The following is a 12,620-nucleotide window of genomic DNA, read 5'->3' as shown; positions in this document are numbered from 1 at the left end:
TTGTGTGGAGGAAAATGTATCCCCTGAGGTATCTCAGGGATCTCTTGATTTGCAGTCAAATGTTCTACCACTGAGCTATAGACCCTTGATGGAAGCTTTTGTCTTCCCTTTCCTCTTTCTAGAGGTTTCTCTGGCCTTAGGTGCCATCAATGGTTATGGAAAAATAAAAAGAACTATGCTTTTACCACACCAAACTTAGAATGTTGCTCGCCCTCGAGCAGAAGAAGAAAGAATAGAAGAAGAAGAAGATGTGGAAGAATCTAGGATTATGAGGAGGGAAGGTGGGGATCCTGTGGGGTTCACAGATCCTGAGATGATCCTGTGAGGTCCACAGATCTTGAGGTGTCAAGGATTTACATCCATGCACCAATTAGGCATGTAAAATGCCTTTGCATGCAATTCTGGCGTTTAAACGCCAAACTGATGCTTGTTCTGGGCATTCAACGCCCAGATGCAGCATGTTTCTGGCGTTGAACGCTAGTTCTATGCTTGTTTCTGGCATTCAGCGCCAGATCCATGCTCTGTTCTGGCATTGAATGCCAGCCAGATGCTCCTTACTGGCGTTTAAACGCCAGTAAGTCCTTCCTCCAGGGTGTGATTTTTCTTCTGCTATTTTTTTGATTCTGCTTTCAATTTTTCTATTTATTTTGTGACTCTACATGATCATGAACCTAATAAAACATGAAATAACAATAAAATAAAAATAAAATTAGATAAATAAAAATTGGGTTGCCTCCCAACAAGCGCTTCTTTAATGTCAATAGCTTGACAGTGGGCTCTCATGGAGCTTCACAGATGTTCAGAGCATTGTTGAGACTTCCCAACACCAAACTTAGAGTTTGAATATGGGGGCTCTGGTTGACTCTGTTTTGAGAGAAGCTTACTGTGCCTCTTTTTCATATTTACAGAAGGATGACCTTGAGTTTTAAACACAAGGGAGTCCTTATTTATTTGAAGGACTAGTTCACCTCTGTCAACATCAATCACAGCTCTTGCTGTGGCTAGGAAGGGTCTTCCAATGATGATGGATTCATCCTCATCCTTTCCAGTGTCTAGGATTATGAAATCAGCAGGGATGTAAAGGCCTTCAACCTTTACTAACATGTCCTCTACTTGTCCATAAGCCTGTTTTCTGGAATTGTTTGCCATCTCTAATGAGATTTTAGTAGCTTGCACCTCAAAGATTCCAAGTTTCTCCATTACAGAGAGTGGCATGAGATTTATTCCTGACCCAAGGTCACATAGAGCCTTCTCAAAGGTCATGGTGCCTATAGTAAAAGGTATTAGGAACTTTCCAGGATCCAGTTTCTTCTGAGGCAATCTCAGTTGAGCCAATGCATTTAGTTCATTGATGAACAGGGGAGGTTCATCTCCCCAAGTTTCATTACAAAATAAATTGGCATTCAGCTTCATGATTGCACCAAGGTACTTGGCAACTTACTCTTCGGTAACATCTTCATTCTCTTCAGAAGAGAAATATTCATCAGAGCTCATGAATGGCATAAGGAGGTTTAATGGAATCTCCATGGTCTCTAGATGAGTCTCAGATTCCTTTGGTTCCTTAGAGGGAAACTCCTTATTGATCACTGGACGTCCCAGGAGGTCTTCCTCACTGGGATTCACGTCCTCTCCCTCCCTTACAGGTTCGGCCATGGTGATTATATCAATGGCCTTGCATTCTCCTTTTGAATTTTCTTCTGTATTGCTTGGGAGATCACTAGGAGGGGTTTCAGTGATCTTCTTACTCAGCTGGCCCACTTGTGCCTCCAAATTTCTAATGGAGGACCTTGTTTCATTCATGAAACTCAGAGTGGCCTTAGATAGATCAGAGACTAAGTTTGCTAAATTAGAGGTATTTTATTCAGAGTTCTCTGTCTGTTGCTGAGTGGATGATGGAAAAGGATTGCTATTGCTAAATCTGTTTCTTCCACCATTATTAAAGCCTTGTTGAGGCTTTTGTTGATCCTTCCATGAGAAATTTGGGTGATTTCTCCATGAGAGGTTATAGGTGCTTCCATAAGGTTCACCCATATAATTTACCTCTGCTATTGCAGGGTTCTCAGGATCATAAGCTTCTTCTTCAGAAGATGCCTCTTGAGTACTGTTGGATGCAGCTTGCATTCCATTCAGACTCTGAGAAATCATATTGACTTGCTGAGTTAATATTTTGTTCTGAGCCAATATGGCATTCAGAGTATCAATTTCAAGAACTCCCTTCTTCTGAGGCGTCCCATTACTCACAGGATTCCTCTCAAAAGTGTACATAAACTGGTTATTAGCAACCATGTCAATGAGTTCTTGAGCTTCTACAGGCGTTTTCTTTAGGTGAATGGATCCACATGCAGAAATATCCAATGACATCTTAGCTAATTCAGACAGACCATCATAGAATATGTCCAAGATGGTCCATTCTGAAAGCATGTCAGAAGGACACTTTTTGGTCAGTTGCTTGTATCTCTCCCAAGCTTCATAGAGGGATTCACCTTCTTTCTGTCTGAAGGTTTGAACATCCACTCTAAGCTTACTAAGCTTTTGAGGAGGAAAGAACTTGGCTAAGAAATCCTTGACCAGCTTATCCCAAGAGTTCAGGCTATCCTTAGGTTGAGAGTCCAACCATATTCTAGCTCTGTCTCTCACAGCAAAAGGGAAAAGTATGAGCCTGTAGACTTTAGGATCTACTCCATTAGTCTTAACAGTATCACATATCTGCAAGAATTCAGTTAAGAACTGAAAGGGATCTTCAGATGGAAGTCCATGAAACTTGCAGTTTTGTTGTATCAGAGAAACTAATTGAGGTTTAAGCTCAAAATTGTTTGTTCCAATGGTAGGAATGGAGATGCTTCTTCCATATACATTGGAATTAGGTGCAGTAAAGTCACCAAGCATCCTCCTTGCATTATTATTATTTTCACCATCTCTTCTTCCTGTTCAAAAATTCCTGTAAGGTTGTCTCTGGATTGTTGTATTTTAGCTTCTCTTAGTTTCCTTTTCAGAGTCCTTTCAGGTTCAGGATCTGCTTCAACAAGAATGTTCTTGTCCTTGCTTCTGCTCATATGAAAGAGAAGGGAACAGAAAAATAATAATAGGGATCCTTTTTACCAGAGTATAGAGGTTCCCTTGTTGTTAGTAGAAGAAGAAAAGGGAATAAGAGTGAAGAAGAATGGATAATCCAAACACAAGGGTGAGGATAAGAGCAATGATTTGAGATAAAGAGAAGTGTTAGTAAATGAATAAATAAATAGAAGAGGATGAGAGAGAGAAGAGAATTTTCGAAAATAATTTTTGAAATGAGTTAATGATTTTCGAAAATTAAAGGAGAATTAAAATTAAAATTGAAATTTAAACAATTAATTAATTAAAAAGAATTTTTTGAAAAAGAGGGAGGTATTTTCGAAAATTAGAGAGGGAAGAGTAGTTAGGTGGTTTTGAAAAAGATAAGAAACAAACAAAAAGTCAATTAGTTAGTTGAAACAAATTTGAAAATCAATTTTGAGAAGATAAGAAGTTAGAAAAGATATTTTAAAATTAAATTTTTGAAAAAGATATGTTTTTAAAAAGATATGATTAAAAAGATATGATTTTTAAAAAAGATAAGATAAAAAGATATTTTTGAAAAGATATGATTGAAATTAGTTTTGAAAAAGATTTGAATTTTTTTTAAAAATCACAATTAATGACTTGATTCACAAGAAATCACAAGATATGATTCTAGAACTTAAAGTTTGAATCTTTCTTGACAAGTAAGTAACAAACTTGAAATTTTTGAATCAAAACATTAATTGTTGATGATATTTTTGAAAATATGATGTAAAATTAAGAAAAAGAATTTTAAAAAATATTTTTAAAATTTTCAAAAATAAATAAGAAAAATGAAAAAGATTTGATTTTTGAAAAAGATTTTGAAAAGATAAGATTTTTAAATTGAAAATTTGATTTGACTCATAAGAAACAACTAGATTTTAAAAAGTTTTGAAAAAGTCAATCCAAATTTTCGAAATTTATGAGAGAAAAAAGGAAAGATATGTTTTTTTTATTTTTGAATTTTTAATGATGAGAGAGAAAAACATGAAAAATGATGCAATGCATGAAAGTTTTGGATCTAAACATGTGATGCATGCAAGAACACCATGAATGTCAAAATAAACACCAAGAATATTTTTGAAAAATTTTTGATGCAAAGAAAACATGCAAAACACCAAACTTAGAAATTTGCAAACTTCAGACACTAACAAGTTGAAAATGCATATGAAAAACAAGAAAAGACACAAAACAAGAAAATATGAAGATCAAACAAGAAGACTGGCCAAAAACAACTTGAAGATCATGATGAATGCAATGCATGAATGCAATTTTCGAAAAATGCAAGATGAATATGCAATTGACACCAAACTTAAAATTTGACTCAAGACTCAAACAAGAAACACAAAATATTTTTGGTTTTATGATTTTATGATTTTTTTTGTATTTTCTTTTAATTTTTTTTTTCGAAAAACATATGGAAAAAGAAAAATAAGGATTCCAAAATTTTTAATATGAATTCTAGGAATCTTGTGCTCTTTAGTCTAAAGCTCCAATCTGAGGGTTAGACATGGCTTAATAGCCAGCCAAGCTTTAGTATGCTATTACATGCATTGAAGTGATTAGTTGAATCCTCAGTCCAAAGGAATTTAGACATGGCTTTACAGCCAGATAGGATTCAACATGTTACCATGAAACTCTAGAATTCATTCTTGAAAGTTTTGAAGCCATAGAATAATTTAAATTTTTTTTTCGAATATTAATTGGGAAAAATGAAAAACAAAAAAATATTTTTGAAAAATTTTTGAAAAATTTTTGAAAATAAAATAAGAAGAAAATTACCCAATCTGAGAAACACGATGAACCGTCAATTGTCCAAACTCGAACAATCCCCGGCAACGGCGCCAAAAACTTGGTACACGAAATTGTGATCCTTGGTAATGGCTTCAAAAACTTGGTGCTCTAATCTTAATTCATAATTTGTCACAACTTCGATACAACTAACCAGCAAGTGCACTGGGTCGTCCAAGTAATAAAACCTTACGTGAGTAAGGGTCGATCCCACGGAGATTGTTGGTATGAAGCAAGCTATGGTCATCTTGTAAATCTCAGTCAGGCGGATATCAAATGGTTATGGAGTTTTCGAATAATAGTAATAAATAAACAGAAAATAAAGATAGAAATACTTATGTAATTCATTGGTGAGAATTTCAGATAAGCGTATAGAGATGCTTTCGTTCCTCTAAACCTCTGCTTTCCTGCTGTCTTCATCCAATCCTTCCTACTCCTTTTCATGGCAAGCTTTATATAGGGCATCACCGTTGTCAATGGCTACATCCCATCCTCTCTGTGAAAAAGGTCCAAATGCTCTGTCACGGCACGGCTAATCATCTGGAGGTTCTCGATCATACTGGAATAGGATTCACCCTCCTTTTGCGTTTGTCACTACGCCCAGCACTCGCGAGTTTGAAGTTCGTCACAGCCATCCCTTCCCAGATCCTACTCGGAATACCACAGACAAGGTTTAGACTTTCCGGATCTCAGGAATGGCCATCCATGGGTTCTAACTTATACCACGAAGACACTAATAACTCGGACTCGGTCCCCTGTATTAGATATCCAAGAGATATCCATTCAATCTAAGGTAGAACGGAAGTGGTTGTCAGGCACGCATTCATGGGGGAATGATGATGACTGTCACAATCATCACATTCATAGTGAAGTGCGAATGGATATCTTAGAAGTGGAATAAGTTGAATTGAATAGAAAACAGTAGTACTTTGCATTAAATCATGAGGAACAGCAGAGCTCCACACCTTAATCTATGGAGTACAGAAACTCTACCGTTGAAAATACATAAGTGATAATGGAGTTCATTGGTCTCGGCCCCAGAGGGGAACCGGAGTAACCAAGACCGTGAATACAATGATAAAAAGTTCTATATATACTAAACTAGTTACTAGGGTTTACAGAAGTAAGTAATTGATGCATAAATCCACTTCCAGGGCCCACTTGGTGTGTGCTTGGGCTGAGCTTAAAGTTTACACGTGGAGAGGTCCTTCTTGGAGTTGAACGCCAGTTTGTAACGTGTTTCTGGCGTTTAACTCCAGACTGCAGCGTAGAACTGGCGTTCAACGCCCTTTTGCGTCATCTAAACTCGGCCAAAGTATGGACTATTATATATTGCTGGAAAGCCCTGGATGTCTACTTTCCAACGCCGTTGAGAGCACGCCATTTGGAGTTCTGTAGCTCCAGAAAATCCACTTTTAGTGCAGGGAGGTCAGAATCCAACAGCATCAGCAGTCCTTCTTCAACCTCTGAATCTGATTTTTGCTCAAGTCCCTCAATTTCAGCCAAAAAATACCTGAAATTACAGAAAAACACACAAACTCATAGTAAAGTCCAGAAATGTGAATTTAACATAAAAACTAATAAAAACATCCCTAAAAGTAACTAGATCCTACTAAAAACATACTAAAAACAATGCCAAAAAGCGTATAAATTATCCGCTCATCACATAGTCTCTCCAAACTCAATTAAAAGGTTGCGATGAGTTCGAATCTCCCATTTTTGGTAAAAAAAAAAACTGGATTAAAAAAATTATATTACAATTTTGATACCAATTGCACCTTCTTTTTAACATTGTTTTTTGTTTCAAATTATATTATTTAATCCTCCCTTCACAAATAGAAGGACATTATTAATGCCACAAAAAAAATAAATAAATAAAAAGATGAGATGAAAATGGGGGTGTTACTTTTCATTTCATTTGATGACATATAACTTTTTGTTGATGTTCTTCACCTGTAAAGGCAAACAAAGCTAAACATCATGTATCACTTTACATTAAATAATAAGCACATCACATATACTTATAATAATATCTTGTCAAATTAAAGTTCAAATTTGATTCTAATTTTGTCACACTTTTATGCTACCCTCTCTCCTCTACTTATGACTTATGAGTTTAAAAGATGCAAGGAAGCCGTCATATTCTAATCTTTCTATTTATACATAATTATTGAAGACTTTCATAATTGTATATTTACATGTATTATGTTTATTTGTTATGATACTTAATTTACAAAGAAAAAACACTTTTTATTATTCGTTCTATGCCATATATGCATAACATACAAAACAATATGATCAAATAAAGAGATGTAATAGACACAAAAAATCAATTCAAATATTTTATTCAACATACAAAAACATATTGGATAAAAAGAATGTGATAATAAAAAATAAATACAACGTATATAACATAAAGAAAAAAATATTTGCACATAATAGAAAATAGTCTAATAACATTTTGGATAAAAAGAAGTGACAAAAACAAAAGGTACTAATTACTTTTTAGACACAGATCTAAAAAATTTCTCTAAAATAAATTAAAAAATATTCAATATTTTTAAAAACAAATAGTTGAAGTTTTAAGAATGTCGAAAAAGTTGATACTCAGTGATGGACCCAAAAAAAAAATTAATAATGGGAACAAAATTACATAAAATTCTTATTTAAATATAAATATATCTATAATTTGAACTTAAAATTATTTATATTTATCAAAAAAAGTTAGAATTATATACACAAGCATACATATGTATAAATTAAATTTTAATTATTAATAAATTAATTATCTGATAAAACTTAAAAGATATATTAATCTAGAATAATAAAAAGATCATTTATAATTATTTTTTTTATTTTTAACATAAGCTTTTTTTTTTTGTTTTACTCCGAGGGAAAGTGTGAAATTAAAGTGATTTTGAGATGAATTTAGATTTTTTTATATAGATTTTGTTTTCAACCTAACTAAAAGTTAATTATAATTGGCTAATATTTAATTAATTATTAAATTCAAATATAACATGACCTTAGTAAATTGAAGTATCTACTGCACCTAAACTTTTTCATTGTCAAAGAATAAAATCATAATCTTTGTACAATCATGAATTAGAAGTACGGGTTTATTGCCATATTTGCCAAAATTTGTATCTAGTTAGACCTAAATTTTTAGTTAACAATTTTCGCTACAACAATATAGACTATTTTTAAGGATTATTATGTGTCAAAAAAAATTAAAATTCGTTAAAAAAATAAATTTTGACACTATTTTAACTATGAAAATATGTTAATAAAAGTTTTGTCAAAAATAATATTTTTAACATATAAGTAATTGTAAAAAAAGTTTAAATCTTATTTTAATAAATATTGGCCATAAAAAATAATTTGTTAGAAAAATTTGAGAATATATTTTTTGTGATACTTATTAACCGTCAAAAATACTATTTATTTTGACACTTATTGACCATAAAAAATTCTCAACAAAAAGTTTTTAACAAAAAATGAGATGAGATCTTGAAACTGAAGAATAAACTGAGATTTTGAAGATGAAGAATGAGTAGTATGATCCCAAACTGAGAGCAGTGATGCCAAAATTGACGGAGCTCAATGAAAAAAAGGAATAATGGAGTATGTTGAAAACAAATGAGTGTCAAAATTGAGAAATAATTTTCTACAATCAAATTATAAATAAAAAAACATAAAAAATTTGACATTTGTGATATTTGTCAAAAATATATATTAATTTTTACACTTAACTATGACTGTTAAAAAAAATTATGTTAAAATAACTCTCTTTTCTTGTAGTGTTTCCTACCTAAGAATAAAATCATAAGTAAGTAACTGCCTTAACTATATCAAATATCCTTCTTTATGTGATCCTCATATCGGCTATATTGTGGATTAGGAATAATATAGGCATTTAAATCTACAATATTAAAAATCACAAATAATCAATTCATCTAAATAAATTATACAAAAGTATAAAATAAAAAGGACTTTAAATAATAAATAATTGAATTCTAATAGAATTAAAACTTAATATAGTTTAGTTCATGGGGTGAAATCGGGTGAGATTTATTCGAATTTGTCAGGGATAAATAGCAATTGAGCTAGTAAGCATGAGTTGACAGAGTTGGTTAGTTAGTTATGAGAATAATTAGTGGTTGTAAGTAATTGCTGTAAGAGCTGTTATATAAGATTAAGAGTCAATATAATAATCAACTAATAAAATTATTTTCTCTTATTTACACTTTATAAAATGAGTCCTCTCTCTCTCTCTCTCTCTCTCTCTCTCTCTCTCTCTCTCTCTCTCTCTCCCCTGCTAGTGTGTTATCATTCTATTCTCTAAAGAGTTCTGATACCTCACATGATATCAGAGCTTTCAGGTTCTGATCCATGGCTACTCCGAGCAAGCCTTAAGCTTCCGCAACCTCAAGTGAGCAAGCAATAAGCATAGTGTCATTCAAGCTGGATGAAGATAGTTTCGTACCTTGGAAACAGCAAGTACTGGCATTCATCAAGTCCAACAGACTCAAGGAACACCTCAATCCGATGAAGATACCGAAGAGATTTAGGACTGACGAAGATCGCGAAGCAGAAATCGAGACTCAAGAGTTCCTCGATTGGGAGCAGGATGATCAGTTCTTGGTGTCGTGGCTATTTGCTTCAATAGATCCAAGCTTCACAAGTCAGGTAGCGAATTGTGAGTTTGCGTGTGAGATTTGGTACAAATTGGAGGAATATTTTGTAAAATGGCTGAAATCAAAGGTGAAGCAACTCAAAACACAAATCAAAGGCATCAAACTACAAGGTTCTGTAACAGAGTACATGTTTAAGTTCAAGAAGGTAACAAATGCTCTCTCTACCCTAGGTGCACCTCTACAAGTGAGAAATTTGTAGAAGCTATGTCTCAAGGTTTGAATGAGGATTATAGTGCCTTTATAACCATGATTAATGTTAGAGTTGATGAAATAACTGAGAGTGAAGTAGAATCGCTACTAGTGAGTCAGAAAGAACTAGTAGAGCATTTTAAAAGGATTTTTCTAGGCACAATGCACGTGAATTTAGCACAAAATCTAGATCTAAGGTCACAAAGTCAGCAACCTAGCTATCAAATATATCAACCTAATTTTCAACAGCAGCAACAACAATTTCAAGGTAGAGGCTAGAATTTTAGAAAAAGATTTCGAGGAAGATGTGGTTTTAAAGGTGTCAGTTCATGTTTCTATGGTAACTCCAAGCCACAGTGTTAACTTTGCAATCGATTTGGGAACACTGTGTGGGAATGCGTCCACTGCTTCAATCACAATTTCAGAATTCACATCAGACTACTGGTAATGCACCAGCACCACCTCACTCTTCCTTTCACCAGCCACAATAGGATCAGCAAGCTCAAGCTCTCTTAGCCACTACACCTGCAGCAACACCTCTCATTGACAAAGCCTGGTACCTGGACACCGGAGCTTCGCATCATTTGACCTTTGATGCAAACAACTTGATTGCAGGCTCAGAGTATGCAGGAACAGATCAAGTGCTAACAGGTAATGCCCAAGGTATAAGTATAAATGGTATTGATAAAACTATACTGTATGTTCAATGAGACCAACCCTCACTACTTTAAACTATTAAATCTGCTTCATGTACCTTCCATCACCAAAAATCTAATAAATGTGGCCAAGTTTGCTCTTGACAATCATGAATTTTTGAATTCCATCCTTTTGATTGTTTTGTAAAATGTCAAGAGACCAAGGAAATTCTGTTAAAGAGGTCTCTTAGAGGAGGGTTATACCATTTTGAGCATGTTGGAGTGCTTGCACGAGCAGCACCATCAAGCAATAAATCAGGAAATTCTGGGTCAAAGAACCCTCATCTGTCACCCATTCATAGAGTTTGTAACCTCAGTTCTTTTACATCTAATTCTACAGTAACAAGTAGCACTAATAATGTAGGCACTGTCTGTAATGCTAAGTCAGTGTATGAGTTTGATATGTGGCACAAGAGGTTAGGTCACCCAAGTACACAAATTGTTGAAAAAGTGTTACAAAGTTGTAATATTAGTTGTATGAATAAAAGCAAATTTTTACTTAAAGACTACCTGTGTAATGTGTGTTGCCAAGGCAAATTTCGTAATCTTCCTTTTTCTGACTCTCAAACAGTCTATAGTCAACTTCTAGAGTTAATTCTCTCGGATATATGGGATCCTTCTCCTATTATTAGTGTTTTGGAATTTCGGTACTACATTCTCTTTATTGATGCCAAAATCATATATAAAACAAAACTGGGCATACGATTAAAACACTTCAAACTGACAATGGCAAAGAATATACCTCATAAGCTTTTACCAAATTCCTGATTGAGAATGGGATTGCACATAGACTTAGCTGCCCATATACCCATGAACAGAATGGGAAAGCTGAGAGAAAGCATCGGCATGTCATTGAAACTACTCTAACCCTTCTCTCTCAAGCATCCATTCTCCTAAAATTTTGGGATGAAGCCTGCCTCACTACAACACCTTATTAACTTGCTGCCCTCTGTCACTGCACAATACATATCACCCTATGAACTCTTGAACAATAGAGCCCCAAACTATAAGTTCTTTAAAATCTTCAGATGCTCATGCTTTCCTCAGCTCTGTCCTTACTAACTACACAAATTTGACTTTAAGACTCACAAGTGTCTGTTTTTGGGTTACTCACCGCATTACAAAGGGTACAAGTGCCTTTATCTATCTGAAAAACTCTATGTTATAAGGCATGTAGTCTTTGACGAATCTGAATTTTCTTATCAGTTGCTATTTTTTTAACAAGGACTTAAAATCTAAAGGCGTAGTTCCTCATAAAACCAAGCTTATCTCTATTCCTATTCATGTGCACCATCCACCAGTACCTCTCGAAATTCCTCATGATTCACTCCCTAGTACACCAGCACCCACAACACTAATACCCTCAACAGATTCCCCAGCCACAGTAGTACCCTCATCAAATTCTCGTGAGTCGTCACCTCTTCAATCTAATTCTTCCACTCGTCAAGGGAGAGTTCCAGAGTCAGCCAATGTTATATCTCCTCCTCCAATTCTAGTTTCATCCGAGCCAACCTCAACCTCTCCGCTAACCATAATCGAGTCATTTGCCAGTCTTATTTGTACTGATTCTTGCTTATTCACTGCTAACACTTGCATCTCTAACTCTACTTTTGAGTTTTTCTTGAGTAATGCAGGGTTAACTGAACAATCATCACATGTTGTTCCTGAGCCTGAAGTAAAGGTTGGGTTCACTCACCCTATGGTAACGAGAAGTCAGGCGGGTATTTTCAAGCCTAAGGTATACTCTTCCCAACTTTGCTCCTCCTCACCTAATCTCACACAAGTAGAGCCCTCTTCTGTTGTTCAGGCTCTTACCTCACTACAATGGAAGGCAGCTATGGACGAAAAGTATGTTGTCCTGATGAAGTGTAAAACCTGGAAGCTTGTAGATCCCTCAACAGCAGCAGACCCAATTGGATGTCGATGGGTATTCCGCATCAAAAGACAGCCAGATGGAAGTATCTAGAAGTACAAGGCGCGGCTGGTGGCGAAAGGCTTTCATAAGAGGGAATGCTTTGATTATGGGGAATAATTCAGTCCGGTGGCTAAACCTGCGATAATCCATGCTGTCTTAGCAATTGCTTTGTAGAGACAGTGGTAAATTTGTCAGTTTGACTTTAACAATGCCTTTCTCAACGGCGTTTTGTCTGAAAATGTCTACATAGTGCAG

At 34.7% G+C, this 12,620-nt stretch overlaps 1 non-coding gene across 1 annotated transcript; it reads left to right on the top strand.

The window, feature by feature from the left end:
- Positions 1-2,415: 2,415 nt before the first annotated feature.
- LOC112730862 (small nucleolar RNA R71) lies at positions 2,416-2,523 on the top strand. The gene has a single exon (XR_003166667.1). It is a non-coding gene; the product is annotated as a small nucleolar RNA R71 (small nucleolar RNA).
- Positions 2,524-12,620: the final 10,097 nt, after the last annotated feature.

The sequence above is a fragment of the Arachis hypogaea genome, chromosome 12, assembly GCF_003086295.3.
Source record: "Arachis hypogaea cultivar Tifrunner chromosome 12, arahy.Tifrunner.gnm2.J5K5, whole genome shotgun sequence".
In the NCBI taxonomy this organism is placed as follows: Eukaryota; Viridiplantae; Streptophyta; class Magnoliopsida; order Fabales; family Fabaceae; genus Arachis; species Arachis hypogaea.
This window is presented reverse-complemented; position numbering and strand designations above follow the sequence as displayed.